Source organism: Dunckerocampus dactyliophorus, chromosome 19, assembly GCF_027744805.1.
Source record: "Dunckerocampus dactyliophorus isolate RoL2022-P2 chromosome 19, RoL_Ddac_1.1, whole genome shotgun sequence".
Lineage (NCBI taxonomy): Eukaryota > Metazoa > Chordata > Actinopteri > Syngnathiformes > Syngnathidae > Dunckerocampus > Dunckerocampus dactyliophorus.
Window position 1 is genome coordinate 1,303,729 of NC_072837.1, and position 23,885 is coordinate 1,327,613.

At 43.7% G+C, this 23,885-nt stretch overlaps 1 long non-coding RNA gene across 2 annotated transcripts in view; it reads left to right on the forward strand.

Moving 5' to 3' along the window:
• The window catches only part of LOC129171924 (uncharacterized), a 40,612-nt gene that overhangs the window by 12,006 nt on the left and 4,721 nt on the right, over positions 1-23,885 (forward strand). For both annotated transcript variants that reach the window (XR_008566862.1, XR_008566861.1), the window contains exons 3-4: positions 108-234; positions 3,564-3,618. This is a non-coding gene — a long non-coding RNA (uncharacterized LOC129171924). The remainder of the gene's footprint in view (positions 1-107; positions 235-3,563; positions 3,619-23,885) is intronic.

Sequence of the window (23,885 nt, forward strand, 5' to 3'; positions counted from 1 at the left end):
TTTCATCATAAATCAGCCGTCCAAATGTGCTCTTCCTGCCCAAAAGCTGCTGGTTTTTTTTGTCTTCTTTGTCTTTTGTATGTTTTATTCATTCAGTCGTCCTTCAGTATGCAGTGCCAGAGGGGCTTGGCAGAGCCGCGTGGAACATTGACAGCTGTAAGCGGTTCATGTCTGGGGCACAACAACACCCTCCTGCAGACCCCGATTCAGGCCATGGGCAAGAATCCTCAACAGGTGGCTGGGATTTGCATGCATTTAGACGGTAGCGGGGAAGGGAGCTGCTACATTTTGATGGTCACGGGGCTCAGTGTGATTAAAAACAATATCTTTTTAACATATCATAGCACACAAATGATCAGCAGAGGGCCTACCTGATTATAAACGAGTGGCTAGCATTAAAGCAACGGTGAGGAATGGATTTTCTTGATTTAGTGCTACAATTGTCACATATTTTGAAGCCAGCAGTAATCAAGCCAACTTCAATGTAGTTGTCCTGGCTGGTCCACCAATGAGGACTGCAGAGTCATTAATGTGAGTGTTGCCATGACAACACCACGGATGCTATTCTTTTGTGTTATGCTGTAGCAAGTGTGCCACAATGATGACGGTATTTTTACATATCGGTGCCTAAATTGTGACGAGATGATAGATGTCACTAAATATGCTGTATACGATACAATACTACGAAATAACTGTGCTTTATATTTCACTGTATGTATAAACCAGCAAATGAACTAACCAGATAAACATACCCTAATAATGCCATATACACTCCTGAGCAAAATCTTAAGACCAGTTAAAAAATTGCAAGAATTGACATTGTGCACTGTTGGATCTTAAGGAGGTTCTAAGTAGAGTTCAAAATACAAAATGAAGCAATGGGAGTGAGACAAAAAAATGTTTCGACTAAGCAATTTATTGCAAACAAGAATTAAAGTGAAATAGGCTGTTTGTCAGCTGATCAAACGTTTAAGACCACAGCCTTATGAAGGAAAAACCTGTCATAATCTCACATGATCGCTTGATGGCAAAGGCAAAAAAGCTTTCTCTCTTTGAACTCGATGGGATTGTTGGGCTGCATAAGCGAGGCCTCTCGCAGCACGCCAATGCTGCTGAGGTTGGGTGCAGTAAGACAGTCATTTGAAACTTCTTCAAACATCCTGAGGGTTATAGAACAAAAAAGTCAAGTGGTAGACCCGAAAAATCCCATTGATCCTTGGCCCAAATGAACGTTGTTACTGGTGCTGAGTCCAGTCCAGTAACCATCAGACAGCATCTGCGAGAGAAGGCTTTTGAGAGGAAAAAACATCTTCAGAGGCCTCGTCTCCTTCGATGCTGCAAAATTGCCCCTTTGGAATTTGTACGAGAGCACCAAACGTGGAAGTTGTGGAAGGCGGAAGACAGTTTTATTCTCATAGGGGGGAAAAAATGTAACCTTGATGGTCCTGATGGCTTCCAACGTTACTGGCAAGACACGGAGACCCCACCTGAGATGTTTTCCACACGGCACAGTGGAGGGAGCGTCATCATGATCCTTCAATGGAACAATGGAGCTTCACGTTGTGTAGGAGCGTCAAACGGCAGCCGGCTATGTGGAGATGTTGCAGGGGGCACCCCTCATGACTGAAGGCCCTCCTCTGTGTGGTAATGGGTTGTTTACCAATACAATCAGTAAGACATATTTCAGTTACATGTATTATGATATATTATTTATCTACTTCTTATCCAATTTTCTTGATTTCAACACAGGTCTTCTCATTTTATTTAATTTTTTTGTCAAGCTTTCCGTCCCCTGCTGTTGAGCTGTACTTGCAGTTCTAGCATTGACCACAAGAGGACTCCTAACCCAAATTATTAGTTGGATAGCTTTGTTATTGTCACTCCAAAGCCTATTTGAAACGTTCTTCCTCCAACATGACTCCTTTTTTTCCTGCGCTCCCTCGGAAGAAGTGATGGTGCTGACTATGTGTAACTGTTGAAGCTGCCACAAGACATTTTGGGTGGGACATATCTTGACTATTTTTAGGGGGCTGCTTGCCGCGGGACTGAAGTGTTAAAAAAGCAGCGCTCACTCGTCTGGCCCACCTTAATAATGACCGCGGTCCCCACCCTGAAGCTCCCAGTGCAAATAGCTGACCTGGAATGCTTTCATGTCCAGAGTGCCCCCCTTCCCATCCTCCTCCATACCCACTCAGCCTTGCACGTCCTCAATCATACGAGGGATGTTCATCTTGTCCCTGAAAAAGACCAAAAGCCAAAATGTGGTGGCGTAACATTTGACCACTATTTATTGCTCTATTTGTTCACCTTTGGACTGTTGGAATGAGCACCTGCAGGACACAGCCGAAGGGGTGGTGTGTGTGTGTGTGTGGGGGGGGGGGGGGCTGTTGTTTGGTTTTGGGTAGCAGGTGTGTGGGGGTCTCGAGTGTTAATGTGGAGGGCTGCTCATGCACACTCAGCAGGAGGGAGGGGGGTGCGTGTGCACCAACTTGTGAAGTGCGCCATAAACTCTGCCTGCATTCTAATGGAGGTGAGAAGCTGTCCACAGTGAAGCTGCAGCAAACAGATTAAAATTCACAAATAGCACCCCCCCAAAGAGCTGTTCTTTAAAATGATATACAATTAGGAGCCCGGTGAGGGGTAGGTTGTAAAAGGAAAGGTCAAATGTGCACTGCAAGTCATTGAAGACAGGTTAGGCTCATCATAAAAACACGCTAATAACCACACTAAAACGTATTTACGTTTTCACACATTCTCAGCTTTTCATACATCTTTTTATTATCCTTTTTCTTCGCACACATTATTCTTCCGCGACTAAATTGAATGTTTGACCTCAGTTTTGTCATCTTGTGTTAGGTACCATTTAAAAGTCAATCCTGTTCCAAAGGGACTGACGAAAACCGTATCGATATTTCCTGTAGGAAACAATGTATAACTTAATTGCAATTAAGTAATGGACATTTTATTTACTGTCACAAAAGTATGTAATCCATGCTGGTAAAATAAGTCTAAAGGGTAAAAAATTTCATTTGGAAAAAAATGTAACGGAATTTGGGCAAAAATACGGATTTCATCGGGCCCTACAATCACACATTCACTCACTCAGAAATACGCAGTGTGCTTGAACCCCTCATCAGTGCATGGCGCAGTGCTTGAAAGGAGGAAGGAGACAGAAGAAGAGTTGTTCATCATTCTGTATTTGTTCTATGATGTTTGAAGTTTGAAGAAGGTATTTTACATTTGTGTCTGCTTTAGAAAAAGCGTGCAAGCAGTATGTCGGCCATCTTGTTTTAGATACCTAACTTTTAAATCAATAATTGCTTCATAAATAGTAAGAAGTTTTGAAAGATTGTTGATTGTTGTTATTGTTGTTAGAACACTTAAGAATTTGACCTCAGCCATGTCGGCCATCTTGTTTTGGAAACCATTCAAATTCCATCAAGCTTTAGCTTAAAAAAACAACCTTTGCGGATTTTGTCTGAATTTGCTGAGCAAAGCAGCTATAAACAACAAACTGAACACATTTTTTAAGTTTGTTAACCCGCAACATGTGACTTTTTCAGTGATATCCCCATGGTGAGAAGCTTCTATCATATCTACAGTGCCAAGTGGTGACAGGTAAGACAATCCACGTGATACTAACACTCTCAGCCATTGTCATCTTTGCTGTGTTGTAAAGCAGGTGTAGAGATGTGTTAGACACGCATTAAAAGGGCACCGATGACACGGCCGCCATGCTTGGCTGCTTTTAACGACTGTCAGCTGCTGCGTGATGCAGATGGTGCGTCAGAGCAGGACAGGAGTGTGTATCAAATGAGCGTGCATCTGCGCGCAATATGTGTGACATGATTTCCGCTTTCCTACTTCCACTATGTGTGCTAATGCTTCACTAAGTAGCAACGTGCATCATGCATCAGCGCCATGGGTCCACTCCATGGGTTTACGCCTCATACTTTCGCATTTCAATAAAGGCGGCCGTTTGTGTACGCGTGACTCACCTTTTATGGTTTGTCTTTGAGCAGGTGTAAGGTGATATATGGTATGTTAACAGTCCTCACCCGCCCTGCCAGCGCTACAGGTTGCATTCGCTGCACCACTAGATAGCCGCTTTTGATTGGCTGACATGTGACCATATTAGGATTTAGTAAAAAGAGGACACTTGTATGGGTGGAGAGTAACAGGAATACAGGGGTGGCCAGCAGTGCCAAAAAAGCACAAGGGCTAATTATCTTCACTTCTATTGAACTTGTGTTCTTTATCACTGAGTCAAACTAACTGTTTCTTTCAAGCCGCCTTTAGGCCAAGTGCTATTCAAGGTTGGTCTCCCTCCCCCACAAATGAACACAAAGCAATACAAGAAAGTTTAGTTGCAGGGCGCCTTGTGCTACTGTGAAAGGTAATCTGTTTTTTTTTTTTTTTTTGCATTGCCATGTGCACGCGTGTCTGTTTTTCTCGTCTCCCCCCTCAAAAAAACTTTGGGCATTGGTTTCAGTTCCTTGGCGTGTTTGTTCCATAGAAGAACGGGTCGCACTCAATAAAAAAATGTATGGACAGTGACTCAGCAATGCTTAGGGTGCTTTGTTTGGGCACTCGATTGTTGCGTGATTGTTGCGTGAAGCCTTGAAAAGGCACCATACTCCGCCACGTATTTGTTCTTCAAATACCGTATTGAATTAAACCTTTTTAATGAGCTACGCCCGTAAGGTAGTTTTCATGGCATGTGTTGCCAGTTACGTTCCACATGGCACACATGGTTGTTTTTGTTTTGGCACGCATACGCAGTGTGAAGGGAAGTACGCTGCCCAAGACGTTAGTAAGGGCAAGACACTACACTCCACGCAGGGATCGCTGCCCAAGACGTTAGTAAGGGCAAGACACTACACTGCACGCAGGGATCGCTGCTAGCCACAGGGTATTGGCTTTGAAAGGCATTTATCGGCATATGCCGATCACGTGATTTTTCATGAAAATCAGCCGATACTGATTGGTGGCCGATCAATTGGAGTATCTCTACTAAGTACAATTAAATAGACTCTCCATAACCTAAAACTTAAGCCTGAAATGCCAACTAAATTGCTCTGGGGGTCACATTTGTAGAAAGCTAAGGACAGGGGGGTTGGACTTCTCCTTTGACTATTATTCTTATTTTGTATATATATATATATATATCACGTTTTTACTTCACTAAATGGCTAGTATATAATAATAAATGAAGCCATACATTAAAATAAACAATGTGTTTACACAGAAGTAGATTTTAAGGACATACTGCCCCCAAAAAAACGCCTGTCCAAGTTTTTGCGGGCCGGTCTGATGACATTTGTGGGTGAGATTTGGCACGCGGGCCGCCAGTGGAACAGCCCTGCCATAGAGCAACGGAACAGCACCACTCAAGTAATGAAATCTTTTAAAATCCTGACCAAGCATTGTCGAAAAAGCTGCTGGTGCAAGGTCTCGCTACAGCTCCCCCTACAGTTACAACATGGCTTGTGTTAGAATTGCACAAGTTAAAAATGAACATTGTTTGATGTGTTTCAAAAGAATAATAACCTTTGCAAAGCGGTCGTTTTTATTTAGGTGTTAAAATAAAGTCCATAGATTGTGCAGGATGCTAAAGACTAGTTAAATCCAATAAAACATGCAGCGAGTACACAGCAGGCTGTGTTGAAATGAGTGAAAATAAAAGTGTCGTTGAAGTTCTTGTGTGTGTTACAAAAGCATGATGAAAGAAGCGCTGGCTGGTGCACACACGCCTGCATGCACACAAACAAATGGCTCACCTCACACAGCACACGGAGGGCGGGGCTTGCAGGAGGAATGATGTCATCCCTGTAGACAGCAAAGCCAAGGCTTGAGATAATGTGACATTTCAGGGAAGGTGATGTCATTCTTGCACCGCTACCTTCCCCCTCCCTCCCAGCTTCTCTCTCCCTCCCTTTCTTTCGGCTACAAGCCCCACCCACCCCCTCCGCCCCTCCCTTTCCTGCTCGCCTCATCACCCATGCAGTGGACTTTTATTTTGTCTTTTTTGTTTTTTTACAACCCCCCCTTGTTTGAGTGTTCACAAAGCAACTGCGCTGTGCTCACTGCTGCTATGTGTGAGAGTCTTTAAATGTGTGTGGGTGTTATGTGGGTGTTGTGTGCTCCAGTGTGGGTGTTTTCATCTGTGGGTGTATCGTTTCCTTCGTCTTACTTTGCTGTCTTTAACCAAACCGCCAAAGGTCATGGGTTGACCTGTTATTTAGGTGCTTGCAAAGTGTGCTTAGATTTGTATGTGGAGTTCTGCATTCCTGCATGCCCCTCCCCTCCATCGCCCATTGAGACCAATCAAGCACGAGTTATTCACCCTGAGGATATGTCATCATGTAAGGTTACTCTTGACTCCCCCTCTGCCATGTATTACATTATGACATACAGTCAACTGGAGTGGTTGTTTACAAGAGAAAACGGATACAGTCTTGTTGTCTTGGCCACTGTTTACACGGCAACCGCGTGTGTAGGCATGTGCAAACACATCAAAACCCAAACAGGCAGACCAGTGGTCAAATAGTGCATATTGCATCAAAAAAACAATAACTGTTATTTCAACATACTTTATTAAATGTTTGCAGACTCCAAAATGTTATCTTAAGTCCCACATTCTACTCTTTTTTTTTGACAATTTTAAATAAGTCTCAGAGGTTCCACAATAGTAAATTGGAAGAGTGTCAAACTCGAGCCTGCATGCTGAATTTAGACTGGTGCTTAGACAAGTGCTGTTACTAAGACCTACTGGGCTGTTTTGTGTGTCCGTAACTTTAAAGGGATGGTTGGGATTTTTTGACATCAAGTTGTATGACATCCCCATCAGCAGCATAGTCCATCAACGGCGACTTACCTCCCACTTGGTCCCCTAAGTCCAGTCGTGGTCGGATTTCGGTGATGAAGGACGTAATTCCAGGTAGTCGCTGACGTTACACAAGTTAGGAGTTTGGCTTCTCAAAACAATATGCCTTCAAAAGAGTAATACATTTGCTACACAAAAATGCCTCATCGAAAAAATCAGACCTCACAAATCACTCTGCGTTATCTTTTTAATGCTAATGAGCCGTGTTTGTCCACGACTGTCGGAGACAGTCGTGTGTGGCTCCAATAAGCATACATTCGCCCCGCAATGCATTGCGGTTCGTGTATTTTCCAAAATTAATTTTTAAATGGTTTCTGTTTCTTGGCTGACAATGGCCTGTTATTAGTCAAAAAAAAATATTGAAGGTCAAGTCGTATGTTGTATTCTGGTCAGTATTCAGGTGTCAGTAACGTTACACTGATGAGACATTACCTTACATTACCTTAACACTGCATGCAGTCAGCCGTGGCATGTCCTACGTGATAGAGTGAAAAAAAGTTATCCTCCCAATTGGTGTGGAAGTGGGTGGTAAGCTTTTGGCTTCTTACTTTGTTCTTCCCCACTCTGTTTGAAAGACTTTCTTATGTTTACAGCAAATAAATTGGAGTCTAACTAGTTAGCTCGGTAGCTTGCTATATGCCCTATAGTGGAGTTATTGCATGTCTGTGGGGCTCTAACAATGCTAAAAATTGTATTTAGAAAGGCATAAACAGGTTGTATATTCTCTAACTATGATAATATTGTCTTTACAAATAAGGAATCCTTCTTCACTTATCGATGTCAGGTCTGGAAGCAATTAACCGCATTAAACGAGGGATGACTGTACACTGTGACTCTGCACTTGTTCAGTGTAATAGATGCTGTATCACATACAACAACCGTGACAACACTAGCGTAGCTTTGTGACCCATTACTCACACATCTCAACAGCAACATCATGCTAGGTAAGCTTTTTTAGGCTGGGGAAAATCTAAATGATCAAACTTACAGGTGTCACATATGTAGTTGACTGGCAGAATTGCAGACTTTTTTAAAGATGTGTAGCAAAGCCTACATTTTTTTTCCCAAAGCTGTTGTAGTGAGATGGTGGGTGTATGCACGGGGCGGGTCAGAGGTGATATCACGTCCATGAGCAGGGAGGTTTTCTCCTATGATGTTCTTTTAGGAGGTGCCTCGTCCCTCATAAATGAAGCAAACAAGTGAGGGAGATGAGAGATGTCTCTCACGTACGGTGGTCCTAATCACGCTCTAGGGACCCATTTCACTATGAGAACACTTCTTCAAGTGTTGTTCTTTAACTGTTGTTGGACTTGTGTAAAAAGTGATCATCTCATAGGTGCACAGCAACAATTACCTTATGGTTCATGAAGTTGTATGTGGGGGATCGGGGGGGAATTTGCATAATATGGAGATTAGCGTTAACCTACTTCAGCACACTGGGCTGATAGTGGTAGCAGATAGTGATGCTTGAAGGCCTTAAATGCTGTTGTAGCTGCTCACTACTAGTATTTTTATCCCTGCCGGTGCACTTTCACTCTGCCAACTTCTCATGCGCTTGTCTTTCTTCCCCTGTCGAGAGGGCTCCGCCGTGCAGCGTGTGTGTGTGTGTGTGTGTGTGTGTGTGTGTGTGTGTGTGTGTGTGTGTGAGCTGTAAACAAGTTACCACCCCCCACCCACAGCACCACACACACACACACACACACACAATTGGAGGCACAAGTACTCATGCTGTATCTGGGCAAAAAGACCTTAAACATCTGGTTTGTCATGTGATGCTTCCCTTTTTGCCCCTTGAGGAAGTCACATCAGAAGCACATGGTCCAACTGTCCGAAAATGTGCTTGATTAGAAAACAAACATGAGTAACGAGAAGGCAGCAATGCAAGATGAGGCATGTTTGCTCATCACTGCATTCATGCAGTCCTCTTTTTTTACCTACTTTTTGCTGCTTGGTTTCTTCAACAGAAACATTTTGTGGGTTAGAGCTATTGTGGTTGTTCTTTACAGTTGAAATTGAAAGAAAATTAGCTTTGATAGATCCCCAGTGTTGCTTTCTAAGCCAAAGGTAGGACACGTGTTGGATAACAAGAGCGTAAAGAGGAGCTTCTTCGGGAACAAAGTGCTCACGTTTGACGGATCCATGTCGGGGATTTAAGGAGAGCTGAGGCGTCCAAAAGAGCTTAAGAGTGCAAATGCTGTTCAAAGAGCTGGCAAATGAACCACACTCACTCATGTGTGGGTTTCTGTCATCTCATTTGACCTGGATTTTACACCACAAAGAGATGTGCACCTGGAACAAGCGTGCAGATTAAAGTCAGATGCATGCAGTATTAGAGGCGGGGAGGGCAGTGCCCCACCGCAACCAGCAAATGGGACAGGGTTTTTTTTCCACCACTGAACAATATGTATTGCATAGTTGTGGTTCAGTGGCGTAACAATGTTGTAATATTGCAAGACAGATGTAAAACTATGAAATGTAATAAAATGGATTAATATCAGGAGAATACGTTACAATATTACAAAAATAAAGCGTACGATTGCAACAAAGTTGTCATGTAATGAGGCAACAGTTGTAAATTTATTTCAAGAGAATACAGTCATAATTTTACGATAAAATGTTTGGAATTTTACAAGAATATTACAACAATACTATCATAATGAAGCTGGAATGTTACGAGAAAAATGTTAATAATTAATTTAAGAAAATAAAGTTGTCATACCATTGAAAAATGTTATCATGTCACGAGAATGAAGTGGTAATATTGGAAGGGTTTTTAAAATATTTTACGTTAATAAAGTTGTAATATTGAGAGAGAAATGTTTACGTATTACATTACAAATCTGTGTGCTTTTATAAATAAAATTATTATTATTATTGGGGAAATTCAAGAAATTTTTATTTTAAAAAAATGGGAAAAAAAACCTGAAAGAACTGAAAGAAAATTAAATTATGATTTACAAAACAAACATTTAAAAAAATCTATGTGACTTTTTCATAACCAATGACGTTGTACCTTGTGTCCTATTATGTAGCGTGTGGTTGATGCTCCACATGTGGACAAAGACTGATGATTTCCAAAAAATATCAGATTTATCTGATGTGAATTTTCCATAATGAACTAGAGAAGCACTACGTAGAGAGCATAGACCTCTGCCAAGCGCCACAGTTGCTCCCCGTATTGTGATTCACACCAAAATAATAATCCACCATTTTTTGGCTCGGTCTTTGATATTTTGTAGAACATGTTGGAAACCTGTCCTGCATTTCTGTGGAGTTATATGCACAAACGGCAAAAATGGTCCAATCTCGCAATGTTAAAGAATCCTTTAAAAAGATTCCTGGATCCAGACGGTGATCTAGATCACCCCCAAAATGCAATCAGTTGTTCCATATCCCATTTCCGATAACTCCTGAAAATGTCATTGAAGTCCATTCAGAACTTCTTTTGAACACAAACAAACAGACAAACAGATAAATGCCGGCAAAATCCTAACCTCCGCGCTGCACTTGGCGGCGGTAATTATGTTGTACGTTGTGTTGTTTTTAGTACAAAAGTGGTTTTCTTATTAGGCAGCATGTGGTTGATGTTTTTCATATAAAACACCAGTGTTTACATGCAGTGTGGTGTATTTGATGATGACTTCACCACAGCTCTCCATAGGCGCTGTGATGTGGTGAAAATATTTACTGTGCTGCAGAGTGAAAGGAAATAGCTCTTAGCGAATGTTGACAGGCTCAGAGCGTAGGAGCCATTCAGCGTGAAGTGGCGCTTGGCGGCGTGTGTAGCGTGAGACGGCCTCTCTCGTGTGATGTGAGTGCCTCCTCCACTCCGGGGAGACCTCAGGACGCTCCTGGAGGGCAAAGTTGAGCTCGTAGACATCGTTTTCGGTTTCTCCACCTCACCTGATGTGAGAAACTCCTGCCGGTGGTTGGGATGCAGCATGAATTATTGACGCTGCTCATGTGTTGCATGTGCTTTTGAGGTACTTGCACTAAATCATGCATAGCTCTGCGGTGGCATTTGACATGTGAAAAACATCTCCTCTCTTCTATATGTAATAAAAGGCACGTTTGATTGGTTGGGGAAGTGACGCGACGTGATGATGGGAGGTCGGACTTTAATTTGTGGCGACAACAAAACAGGTGGACTTTGCACGTGATGCACGCCATGTTTGGCAAACACACACTCAGATGCGATGACAGATGGCGTTCTCAATCAAGGAACATCCATGTGTGATCCGCCGGTGTTCCTCAATGGAGGCTCCCCCAGGATGCAGTGCTGTCACGCTGATGGACTCATTAGACACACATCAATGGAGGATCGGGGGGGGCACGCATACTTCACCCCGAGGCTGTTTGTGACATTGTTTCTCTGCACCAGCACCGTATTAGGAGGACTAATTAAAACATAGTGATGTTCTCTCTCACCCGAGGTGTCAGCCAGGTATCTAAATGCTCTCTGGGTGCTCTACTGTGATGCTTATTATTCAAATGAACCAGTGGAGAACTTCCTAGCTAATCAAATGCATCAGAGAGCATGTTTTATTAATAGGGTCATTTGTGATTACTTCACTGACCACAACATTAGGTACAGCCTTTACAAAGAAGTTCCAGGTTCTAATGACATCATGAAGGAAAGGCTTTGTTCCTCATAGACATGACCCGCCCCGAGCTAGATGGACCCTGCCCGTGCATACCGGCGGTGGGTCGTCTTGTATTTGTTCCTTGAAATTATATAAATTTATTCCCAGCAGTTTATTATCTGCATTTGGTCGCGTGTCTCTTGGCTGTACTGCTGCTTCCAGTCCAGTACCGTGTACCATATGTCGGCCACGCTCACACTGCAGGTCACTTCCGATTTTTTTGCTCATATGTGACCTGTATCGGATTGTTTCATGTCAGTGGGAACAATACAATTCTGATTTTTTTCAAATGCGACTCAGGCCTTGTTCGTTTGTCGATATAAATCCGACATGTATCATATCTGACCTACATGCGAAAATGAGTTTTAAAAGCGTCAGTGAAGTGGTTCACGGCGCTCCCACAACTCCTGCCACCCTCACACTCCTCGGAACAGACGACGCAACAATCTTTACTTTTGTAAAAACATGGAAATGTGTGTGGCGTCGTGCTGTTGTGCATGCACGTCATTTCCCGGACACCTTGCGTTCAGATGAACAATTTTCTTTGGTAATGTGAAGGACCACATAAAAAGGCGTATTTTAACAAAAAAATTCAAATTGGACATCATCATCACCCCGCAGTGTGAACATAGCCTTACTTTTTTTTTTTGGTCCAATCAGATTTCAGCTTTTACGTGTTGCCATGTCCACCCAGGACCTTCAGAATCAGGAGTGCTGGCCCATGTCACATCCACACTATTAGCAATGAGGCTGATTTCAGAGTTGCTTCCGAGGGCCCGCTAGATCCTGGACATGTACTGTAGTTCTAGTATCGGATGTCATTATGTTGTCCATCCATCCAAGCCTTTTATATCGCTTGTCCCCACGAGGGTCACGAGAGGCGGGGTACACCCTGGACTGGTCGCCAGCTAATCGCAGGGCACATGTACAGTAGGTCATTACGTTGTTACAAGTAATAGTGCTCTTTTCCATTGACTGTAATTTATATAGCTGTAAACTGGAAGTGAGAGGCTCTGACCTTTTTAAAGACCGCCATCATCATTATCGTTATGAAGTGCAGACCAGTAGCTAGTAAAACGGTGACGAGGTCATGAGGTTTCTCAGTGAATCATCATAAACCTTCAGGCTTGCCGCTGTAGTTGCAGGATGCATCCTTGTTTCCCTCGGTGTTGACATGCCATGCCGTGATGTGCAACAGGTTTTGTCACATGACTGGCTGGAAACAGTTTCCAGTCTAAGTCAACCAACCGGTTTCACTGAGGTGGATTTCCCCATTTATCAAATGTGACATCATGCAACAAGAATGCAATGATGCACCGATTTAGGCCCCTTGAACTGATGTTTATGAACTGCAGGTGGCTCCCGAGGGGCCCCAGTGGTCCACACAACAAGAGCTGCTTTGCTGATGACATCACTTAAGCCTGATGTCTCGACGCTTCACTGGTCACCGAGGCGACATCTATGCATTGAAATGTGTGGGAGTGGGAGGGAGGGGGGCTCTGATGTCATTGTTTGTCTGAAAGTCACGTCTGCCCGCCTCAATGAGGGATTTTTTTTGGGATGCTATTTCTGTCCAGCCGCATACCTTCCCACCCCCTCTTCAACTTTCTAGTGTGCAAATATTTACCCTCTCACTCTTTCATTCAGGGCATCAAAAGCTTCTCAAAATTCCCCTCCTGGCCACCTGCAGACCTTTTCAGGAAAAAGAAAACCCCTCTGGCGGATGGGCGGTGGTCCAGTCTGGACACTGACGACTAAAAATAGAATCAGTCCTGAAGAGTCTTGTTTTAATAACATGGTGGAACTAGTAGGACAGATCCAGTGATTGTCCTCTATGAACCAGGAAGTAGGCTGTTTAGTATTTCTTTCTAGACACGCTCGTTGTATTGCATTTCCAAACTGTCCTAAGACACTACAGTTTATCATCATAGACGTGATGAAATATGAAACATACATCATTAATATAATCGTATTTAGGCCGCACGGTGGTCGAGTGGTTAGCATGTTGGCCACACAGTCGCAATCAGGAGATCAGGAAGACCTGGGTTCAAATCTCTGTTGGGCATTTCTGTGTGGAGTTTGCATGTTCTCCCCGTGTGTGTGTGGGTTTTCTCCGGGTACTCCGGGTTCCTCCCACATTCCAAAAACATGCATGTTAGCTTCATTGGAGATGCTAAATAGTCCATAGGTATGAATGTGAGTGTGGATGCTTGTTTGTCTGTATATGCCCTGCCATTGGCTGGGAGTACCCCGCCTGTAGCCCCAAGTCATTATGTTTTTATAAGTTGATTAATTTAATTGAATTATTAATTAATATTAACTATGACTATGCTAATGTAAATAATTAATATTTAAAAATAATATGAAAAAAAATTAAAACATGTATATTTTTATATTTCTATACTAAGGATCCAATCAGATTGCACTGATATCACACTGATATCAACTCCGACTCACATTTGTAATCACCAGTGTTTTCATATTCGACACATTTCTTAATCTAATCTTAACCTCCGAGAATGTTGCCGTGTGTGCAAGAGCGCGTTTGCAAGCAGTGCTAAAGACTTGTTGACATGAGGTAATCACAAGTAGTACGTGCAGATAAAAAGTTGCTCCATTGTTTGCTTAAGGTCAATGAATGGTGGGACAGTCGCACAAACACGGTCGAAGGTCGTTACAAGCATGTGACCTCCTAATCCTCCTCAAGTCCCCAACGTGATGATGTCATTCATTCCAATGCTTCATGGATGCAATCATGCAGTAGAGGTAAGGCCATTGGAGCAGTGAGAACACATATGATAGAATACAGCCTAGTTTGGCGAGCCAGCAAGAGGAAGCATGACGGTGGCAACGAGCGTGACTCTTAAATGCACAAGACGTTATAATTAAGTGATGGTGTCATGCGTAACATAACCCTCCTTTCACGGCTTGTTTACATGACGTCTTGCGCCGAGCAGAGGGGAGGGGCGTTGACAGAGAGCGCCTGCACACAAACAATGAGGAGGAGGAGGTGGGGGGGGGGATCGTTCAGGGTTTGATATGCAAAACCAAGCGTGAAGGTTAAAGCGGGTTTGCTGGTGAAGCCGAGCAGATGTAATTCATTTGAGCGGTGTTATTGTGTGCGCGACACGCGTAACGTGCGCTGGTGACATGCAACGTAATGAGATGCACATATGACTTTGTCAGGTGGATGCATGGCATCGAGGAGACGCACTGTAGCAGCAAGCTGATACCTATGGTAACACGACTTCGTGTCACGGACAGTACACACACATCTGTGATGTTTCGCCATACGGCCATGATGACAAAGTACTCCAAATTATTTCATTCAAGTCAGCCACACAGGAAATGAGGTCACCCAGCAGCGCCTACAACATATGATGTCATTACGAGCTTCGGTTACGCTCCCCCTGCTGCTGCGTACTTTAGATAATTGGCTAATTGTGTCCCAGTCAAGCAGGCGCACGGGACAGCAAATTATCACTTTACTGCGCTCTGGATGATCATAGGACGACTTCCTAATTAAACAAAATATTAGCATTCTGCTCACCTGCGCTACGGAAGGAGATGGATCGTTTTCCCACTGGAAATGAAGGCAATGTTGCCATCATCAAAGCTTTATTACCTAATTAAATATGTTATTTTATTTCGTTAATAATTCATTTTAGGTAACACAAGTGTAAAAACAAGTCAATCAAGTAAAGTAACTGATACTTTAATACTTTAAAGTCCTAACATTTGTTTTGATTTGAGTGTGAGTTTGCGTACGTCATCTATATTCTTCTTTTCTCATGTTCTTGTCTTTGTTGCTGCTCCTGTCAGGTGAAAGCCAAGGAAAAAGCAAAACCCATGCAGAGTGTAATCCTTTCACGCCTGCTGAACTGAGTTCTCAGGGGGCACGTTGACAGTTTGTGCGATGTATAGGGATGCGACTCTTGCTAGCATACAGTAGCACGTGATATAAATTGTTGCAAACCATATTTCTGCACTCCGCTCTGCAGCCATTTGTTTGCTGCTAAAGAAGCGGAGACAGTCATTCCGCAGTCAGTTTCTCCTCTTCAAAGCCCCTTTTAATGGCATGCCGACTCTTGCTTCCCCTGGGAAGGCGACTGATGGGGGGGGAAAGGATGAGGAGACTTTGACGGGTGGCTGCTGGCGATGGAGGACCAGTCAGCTGTAAGCTCTCTGTCAAGTTGGCAGGCACACACACACACACACACACACACACACACACACACATCCCGCCTTTGTGAACTTTCTACTAGATATGGCTGTCACGCCGATGGTGAGCGTTTGATGCGTGCCATAAAGTGCTCGGAGCAGCAGACGTCGTCTCCAGTCATTATGGCTAGCATATTGGATTTTTAACTAGGTAGTAGAGCGATGTCTTACAATTAAAAAAAAAAGCCCTGTGGTGGAAACCTCTTCATAAATATTTGATGGCACTTCTTGAGAAAAAGACATGAAGTCATCACGTATACCTCAGACCTGCGCTGAATGGACGCCGTCATTAATGACTACGGCTATGATTCATGACTGCTGCTAGGGGAACACACACCACACAAGTGGAGATATGTATCGGGACGCACCCCTCCGTTAATTAACAAATCAATCAAGCGTTGCGGTAGACCCCTGAATCGTAGTTCTTCCTCTTATATTCTTCCAACTTTGTGGGAAGACCATTTAAGCCTTGCTGTAGATTGGTGTGGTGAGCCATCCATCCATCCATTTTCTATGCCGCTTCTCCTAGCCTATACCAGCTGACTTCGGGCAACACCCTGGACTGGTGGCCAGCCAATGGCAGGGCACATATAGACAAACAACCATTCACACTCACATTCATACCTATGGACAATTTAGAGTCGCCAATTAGCCTAACATGCATGTTTTTAGTATGTGGGAGGAAACCGGAGTACCCGGAGAAAACCCACACACACACAGGGAGAACATGCAAACTCCACACAGAAATGCCCAAGGTGCATTGCCCAACATGCTAACCACTGGACCACCGTGCGGCCTGTGGTGAACCATGCTACTAATTATTGAGAAGCGTGGTACAAAAAATGACCTGCATGGTGTTTGTCGCATTGTGTTTCCAGCTGCGCCTGTCACTGAGGTTGGTACTCCAATGGAAGAGGGTCCAAAAAGTGGTAGGGTTTGTATCGTTATATCACTTTTGATGGTAGCACTGCAAAATACTACGTACGCAAGTGTACTACATGGCCTAATCTCAACCGGATTTTCCAGACTATTAGTTGCCCCGAAGTATTTATATATAATATACAGTAAGTTGCATCAGCCAACATGTACAAATGTGTCATACTCAACAGGCAATGGGACTCTTCAGTACGCTTGTATGCTTCACAGCGCTCCATTTTGTTGCATTATCCTAGTTTCAGTCTGTACAGTACAGATCTATATCTCTAAATAAATAGATATTAGCACTTTCTCAATGGTATTTCAAATCGGGGGGGCACAAAAACATTTTTGTCTCCTGGAGGGGGGGCATGACAGAAAATAACTAAAAAACACTTTACTGGTTTAGAAGAAGTAAATTTGAGGCTAACTAATTAGCTCGTGAGCTTGTTAGCATTTGCTATCAAACGTGACAGATATACAAGAAATTAAAGTGATTACGCAAAAGACAATGCAGCCGAAGTCAAGGCAGCATATTCAAAAGGTTTTAGCAGCGGGAGCATTTTCCAATTAATCATGAAGTAATAGTTTCCCAAACCAAAGTGTAGAAAACACATATTTCTATAGTGGAGTTCAGTTGGCTTTTTTTCGACATAACTAGCCGTGACAGGTGAACAATAGCTGGAGCACCAGCTGGAGCACCAGCCAATCGGGGGGAGCTTAATGTCAGCTGACTGATGTCATATGACAGCTACAAAGTGATTTTTATGACATGCGATCAACCCACACTACCTTTGCGATCGACCAGTAGATCGCGATCGACGTAATGGGCGCCTGTGATTTGAAACAGGAATACAAACCCCTAAAGAAGCCAGCCATCGCCTGCCACTGTTGAGCGAGCTGCAGGAATGTGCTGTCAGCCAAAAAGCAGGTGGTCCCGGGCCACAAGTGTGGAGCTGCATCTGTCCCACACTGCGATGTATAACAGCACCGACTCCATCCTGGCAAATAAAAAAGGGCGGCTAACATCTGCTGCCCATGTGTTGTGTGCAGCAGCGGTGCGGTGCAGCGTCATGAGCGGCGCAGTCACCCAAAAAAAAGCCCCCTTGGGAGACGGGCAGGAAGCCAACGTAAAGACAGTAAATTGAATTTGCAGCTCAGTCACGCACTATCCTCCTCCTCTTGTTAAATTAGCCACAACACAGAATTTCACATGTTGTAAAGGGATCACATTGACAAATTTGTTTCAAAGCTGCTCAAGGGTACAAAATGACATTGACATTTTTAAAGATTTAGGGTGGGCGTTAGCTTAAATGCGCTACATCATGGCGCTAATGTGCTCTGACTGGATAATGACTGCCTGGTTAAGACTTGCAGTGTGTGTCACACTATTGCTTCCCAGGAAATACTCCACGTTCTTTTATTTACCGAGGAAGACTCACGCTGCGAGCGTCGCGTGGCTCAGTCGAGTGTCGCCGCTTTCATGTCGGCGAGTTCCAGCGACTCGGCTGCGAAGGCCAAGACTGTCCTCGTCTGATCTTCTGAGGCGGCCGCAGATCACAGGGCGGCTGTCAGGCGACTGTCATCTAGAAGAGGAAGAAGACCGCCAGGACCACTGACCCCTCCTGGGACATATCGAGGCGGTTCACAACACTGAAGGCGCAAAACTTCAAAGAATTGAGGCATCTGTTCGTTTTGGTGCAGCCTTCCCAAAATCAACGCCTGAGGTTTGATGTTAAAGATCGAAGGCTTGCGAGTCTGCTAGAGAGTCAGATCGTTAGAGCATGATGGGTAACGTCTTAAAACAGGAAGTAGCCCCAGCTAATTGATTTATTTGGTTAGCTAGCATTTGCAACAACCTACGTCACCCTGCATGAAGTAGTCGGCCAATGAATGTATTTGGTCATTCACAGTTGTTAGTTAGCTAGATACTTTGCAGGATTATAATACAGTGGAGCCTCAGTTAGCGTCCGCCCCGGTTAGCGTGTTTTTCGGTTAATGTCGAAAATTTACGCCACCATTTTAATTGGAGTTACATGATTTCCTATGGGAAAATTACACTTGGTTAACGTTCGTTTGCGTTAGAGACGTCCCCTTTGGAACGAATTAATGACACTAACCAAGCTTCCACGGTAATATGTTTATTTGGTTATTCAGCTAGTTAATTAGTTACTTAGCTAGCTAGCAGGATATGTATCATCGTCATATTTCATAAACCAGTAAGTAGACATTTAGATAGTTAACAAGTTAGCTAGTTTACCAGATTTGTCTTGTCTTACGCCAGCCAGGAAGTATCTGATGTATGTATTTGGTTATTTACATAGTTACCTAGGATTTTTAACTTTTTACATCATCCCCCATGAACCAGGAACTCGCCGTGCAACCTCTTTATTTGCTAATTTATCTAGTTAATTAGTTGGTTAGCTAGTTTGCAGGATTTGTAATGTCTTATGTCATCCTCTGTGAACCAGTGAAGTAACCAGCTGATGTGTTTGTTTTGAAAGCTAGTTTAGAACGTCTGACATTAGGAAGAAGGTGGTTAATTTATTTAGTTAGCAGCGTTTAGTTAGTTTGTAATGTCAGCCTCTGTGAACCAGGAAGTAGCCAGGTAATTTAGCAGGTTAATTACGTTTTTTTTAATGTCGTAGCTGGTTTGCTCACTGGCTGGCTAATTAGAAAGGAAAAACAGATAAGGGAAGCTCGAATACAGTTAGTTAATTTGCAGTTTACTATTAAAGTTTTGGTCATGGTGGTCTCAGCTCCACTGAAAGGCATTCTATTGTTTTTGTTGTGGTGCTAAAGTAAAAAGCCAAGTATATTTGAAAAAGAAAAAAACAAGATGTTTGCATAACAACTCCTTATTACGCCAAAACTGCAACAGCATAAGATTTTGGGTAAGCAGTTTTGCGGGCACTTTTAGCGCATGTTAATCCCTTGCTTGGCGTTCCCTGCCAGAGCCTTCATTTGCATGATAATAAAATATGCCGTGAAATCAAACTAGGAGGCACCGTGTGCTTGTGTGTTTAGTTTAACGAGGGGAGAGAGGATTTCTGCTGGCTATTCACAAGTCTTCCATTATTTATGCTCCGGCTGCCAGTCCTTTCCGCCGTTGGTGATACGCCTGAACATGCAGAATGTGCGCTGTTTTCCTAGAGACAATACCTTAATGTTTTATTTCCTGGAATTATCCCTCCGGCTATGAAACCGGGCTGGGTCCTCCGCTGTATCCAATTAGCTGCTGGGTGATCCTCCACAAGCCAAACAAAAAAGTTGAGCAGGTCATTTCACAGATTAACGCAAGAGCTTTGCTTATGCTTAAAACCCACCCATCCACCCACAACTCACGAAACCCAAGGACAGCAAAATCCTTCAATGAGGAATGACGTCATCTTCACAAATAATGACACATAGCGGCTTCTGAGAAAGACAGGCACCAGATGCAAAAACTTATTGAAAGGGAAGATTTATGCAGCGCTAAAGTGCTTTAAATCAGTGAGTCATTTGGGAGCGAGGCTGCTGGACTGGACCCCCAAGGGCTGTTTGTCTTGAGGTCATTCCCTCTGACATTTATGAGGCCTTGACCAGGAGGGGGTTAAAGATGGCCGACCTTTGAGAAATGAACATGGAGGTCAGTACCGACTCTCACAATGGGCCTCAACTGCCCATTGTCACTTTTTAAGATGATTGTCTTATTCTTTGTTAAGAAGTACTAATACTCAACATCATACGGATACACTTTTGCTTGCCAACGTGTCTTTCTTCCAATATTTACTGTATGTATATCTTTTATAAGTAAATAGTGACACTTAATGTACATTACAACATATATCAAGTGCAGTTGGTTCATTTATTTATTTGGCTATTTAGCTAGTAAGAATTTCTAATGTCTTATGTCATTCTCTTTAGCTAGTTGACTAGCTAGCACAGCCAATTCTTACAATATACTAGTTGAATCTATCTTCCATGCTTCAATAGGTACTGCTGTTTGGGGTAACAACAGAGTTAGTAGCGTTAATCTTTCATCGTGTCTCTGAGCTGAGGTAATCACAATTACCCCCAATCTTTCCAGTCTTTCTTCCTCAAGACGTGTCGTATTTGGATGAGATGCGTTTATGTGACACATTCTGCTGCAGGCAACTATTTGAGGAAATACGGTGAGTGGCATTAAATACCATCATTTCCAGCGTATAAGTCGCTACTTTTTTCTCATGCTTTGAGCCCTGCGGCTCGTACAGCGATGCCGCTAATGTGTGTCGCATAAATTGTCGCTGTAGCTTGATTAATACGCAGGGGTTTTTTGGTGCTTTATAGGTGGAATAGGTGCATTGTTAGCCGCCTCGTGCTAGCTGTGGGAAAGATGTGTGTTCATGTCTCATAAGGATTGTAGCAAAAAGTGCAGTTTTACTTTAACGTTTGAGTTTTCAGACTGTAAAATGCTGTAAGGAAAGAAGTTGTAAACAATCTTGTCTAAACAGCCACTGCATTGACAATATAGCTTCATCAGTATAATGATTTCTAATTGCTTACTTTTCAAAGCCTTCCACGAGCGTTTCATGTTGTTTGATATACGGAAGGTGAGGGTTTACCTGTGCTAACTGCAATCAGCTCACTGGCCTGTTATCTTCGTGGTGAGTGAGGTCCAGTGTCTGCAAAACTGTTTGATTGCCGACAAGCTCGACCCTTGTGATGTGTGCATTGCATCACTTTGTTTAATCTCATCTCCATCACACACCTTATACTCCCCGCTTAGCTCCCCCACCCGTCAAGCTTAACTTCCACATTGAGCGCACGGTACATTAAAGTGTTTCCCAAAGAGAAATCCTCCGGTGATTGCTGCTAAACGCATTGTGATCTTTGCTTCTTAACTTCCTCGGGCTGCTTGGGACTCTGGGGACTCGCTAATGGTGATTCATTTGAGAGAATCAATGTGAATACATTGTGTGTGTGTGTGTGTGTGTGTGTGTGTGTGTGTGTGTGAGATGCACAGATGCACACACATAATTATGCAAATGGTATCATTCAACAGAACCACACACAGAGCGAGGTGTATCATCTATGTGTAAATGCATTTGTCAGGGAGCTATAAGCCGTTTCTGTGTTGGATGCTAATGTTGTTTTTCCTAATCGCAGCTCTAGAACATTCCTGCCTGCAGTTATGTTAAATCTGGCAGTACGCGCGGCATGCTAAATTCACAGAATTAACTCTCTCTGTCTCTCTCTCTCTCTCCATAAGTCATTAACTATTCACCGTGAACTCGTGATCCTGGAGGGTATTGACTTTAATTCCCCACACGTGCAATTTGCAGTGTTTAAAAAAAAAAAGCCAAATTTTTCTAAACAAACCAACCATTTGGCGATTCGAATGCGGCGCCCGCCAGCGAACGAGGTGCCAGTAGCGCCCATGCACCTGTGTCCGTTACAAGCGATGGCCGTAACAAGCTCATCAGCAGCAGCGACAAGAGCGCTCGTGTTGTTAAACAAGCTGTTGATCACACCGCTCTAATCCTGTGTTGACATGATGAGCTGGACTTGTTACTAGGATGGTGTTTGTGCTCCCTCCCGCCCGCCCTAAGCCAATCCTGCTTCAGCTGCCTTTGCCGTGACCTTGGGGCCAGTGGATTTTTCTTAAGGGCAGGGTGGCCACTGCCGAGCCAAGCAGGAGCAGGGTGGAGGACCCGGTACTGGAAGAGAAGGCAGGCAGGAGAAATGTATGAATGACTTGCAAAGAGAAGAGCCGTCAGCCAATGGGGATAAAAAAGGAACGTTGTGAGCCAATCAGAGAGGCCGTCTCTTCTCTCCCTCTAGCTTCTGCCTGGCTTTCTTCTTCTGACTGTTACCAGGTCACTGTGCCTGCCCGCGCCTCCCAATAATCTGTTTCATTGGGTCAGTGTGCCTCTCACGACGCGTCTGACTGGCTGCCTGAGCATACGCGGTTGCTAGGGAGCTCAGCCAATCAGGGCGAGGGGGAAGTTTCTCTGCGGTTTCTAGGCAGGGTTGCTGTGGATGTTTTGGCGGGAGAGAAAGCGAGAGAGGAGGAGGGAGGCGACTGCGGGGTGAAGTGGAGCATGTGATCGCCCGCTTGTGTGTGTTTATGTGTGTGCATGTGCAAGTTGAGTGTGCATGTTTGCCTCTTCGTCTTTCTGATGCAACATCGAACCGTCTCCTGGGCTACTCGGGGACCTTGTTGTGTTTTCTTTTTTTTTACTCGCTCTCTCTCTCCCTACACTTCCTTCCTGTCCTCGCAGGAAACGAGAACCAATTGCCGCGCTGTTGCCATCTGAGTGGGGAGGTTTGTTTTCCCTCCGCTTTTATCCCTGGTACCTCCCCGCCGACAGTTACCGTAGAAACAAGAGCAACTCCAACTCTATTTCCATCCACCGCTCCTTCGCTCAATGATTTATCGGGGCTGGCTTTTTTTTAAATCCACTACACAGCAACCAACCTCCCGGCACTCGAGCGGCCAATGAGGCATTTAGAAGAGCGTGCTCCGAGGAGTGAGCGTATAAAAGCAGACACCCCACGCTGAGGTGCATCAGTGCCCAATTTGGAGAGCAGTCAGTGCTCCAGAGTCAAGATTTTCCAAACACAAAAGTACAGTATGTCTTCATCCTAAATTCATACTTGCGTGTGTCATCACATCGGACACAGTCTTCCCAAAGTCTCCTTATTGCCACTTGAGTGCCCACTTTGGTGTAAGAGTTGGAATTAGGGGGTGACCACTGTGCTGTATTCCCATTTTCTCATGGGACGCCCAATGCTGATCACTGAAAAAGATCCAGCAGTGCGTTTATTTTTGACTGCAAATAAAACCTAGAGGTACACTGGAAAGTAACATCAATATTTTACAAAGCATAAATAGCAAAATGCACGAGACACGTTTGGCCATGCGCACAGCAAACACAGTAGCTTGTAGTAAATGATTACCATCATTCACATACATTTGGAGAGGAAGTGGTGTTCAGTGGCTGTATGGAAATACAGGGGAACCTTGGTTAGCGTCATTCATTTGTTCCAGAAGGTCCGACTCAAACTGAAACAGACGCTAACTGAGTCATTATTTTCCCATAAGAAATCATGTAAATCCAATTAACACAAAACACGTTCTTATAGTTTTGCAATTGTAGTTTGACATGCAGAAACAATTGGAAATGCATCAAAATACATACACATGATGAATGGATGAACATTTAAGGTTACTTTACCTTCATTGAAGACGTGGT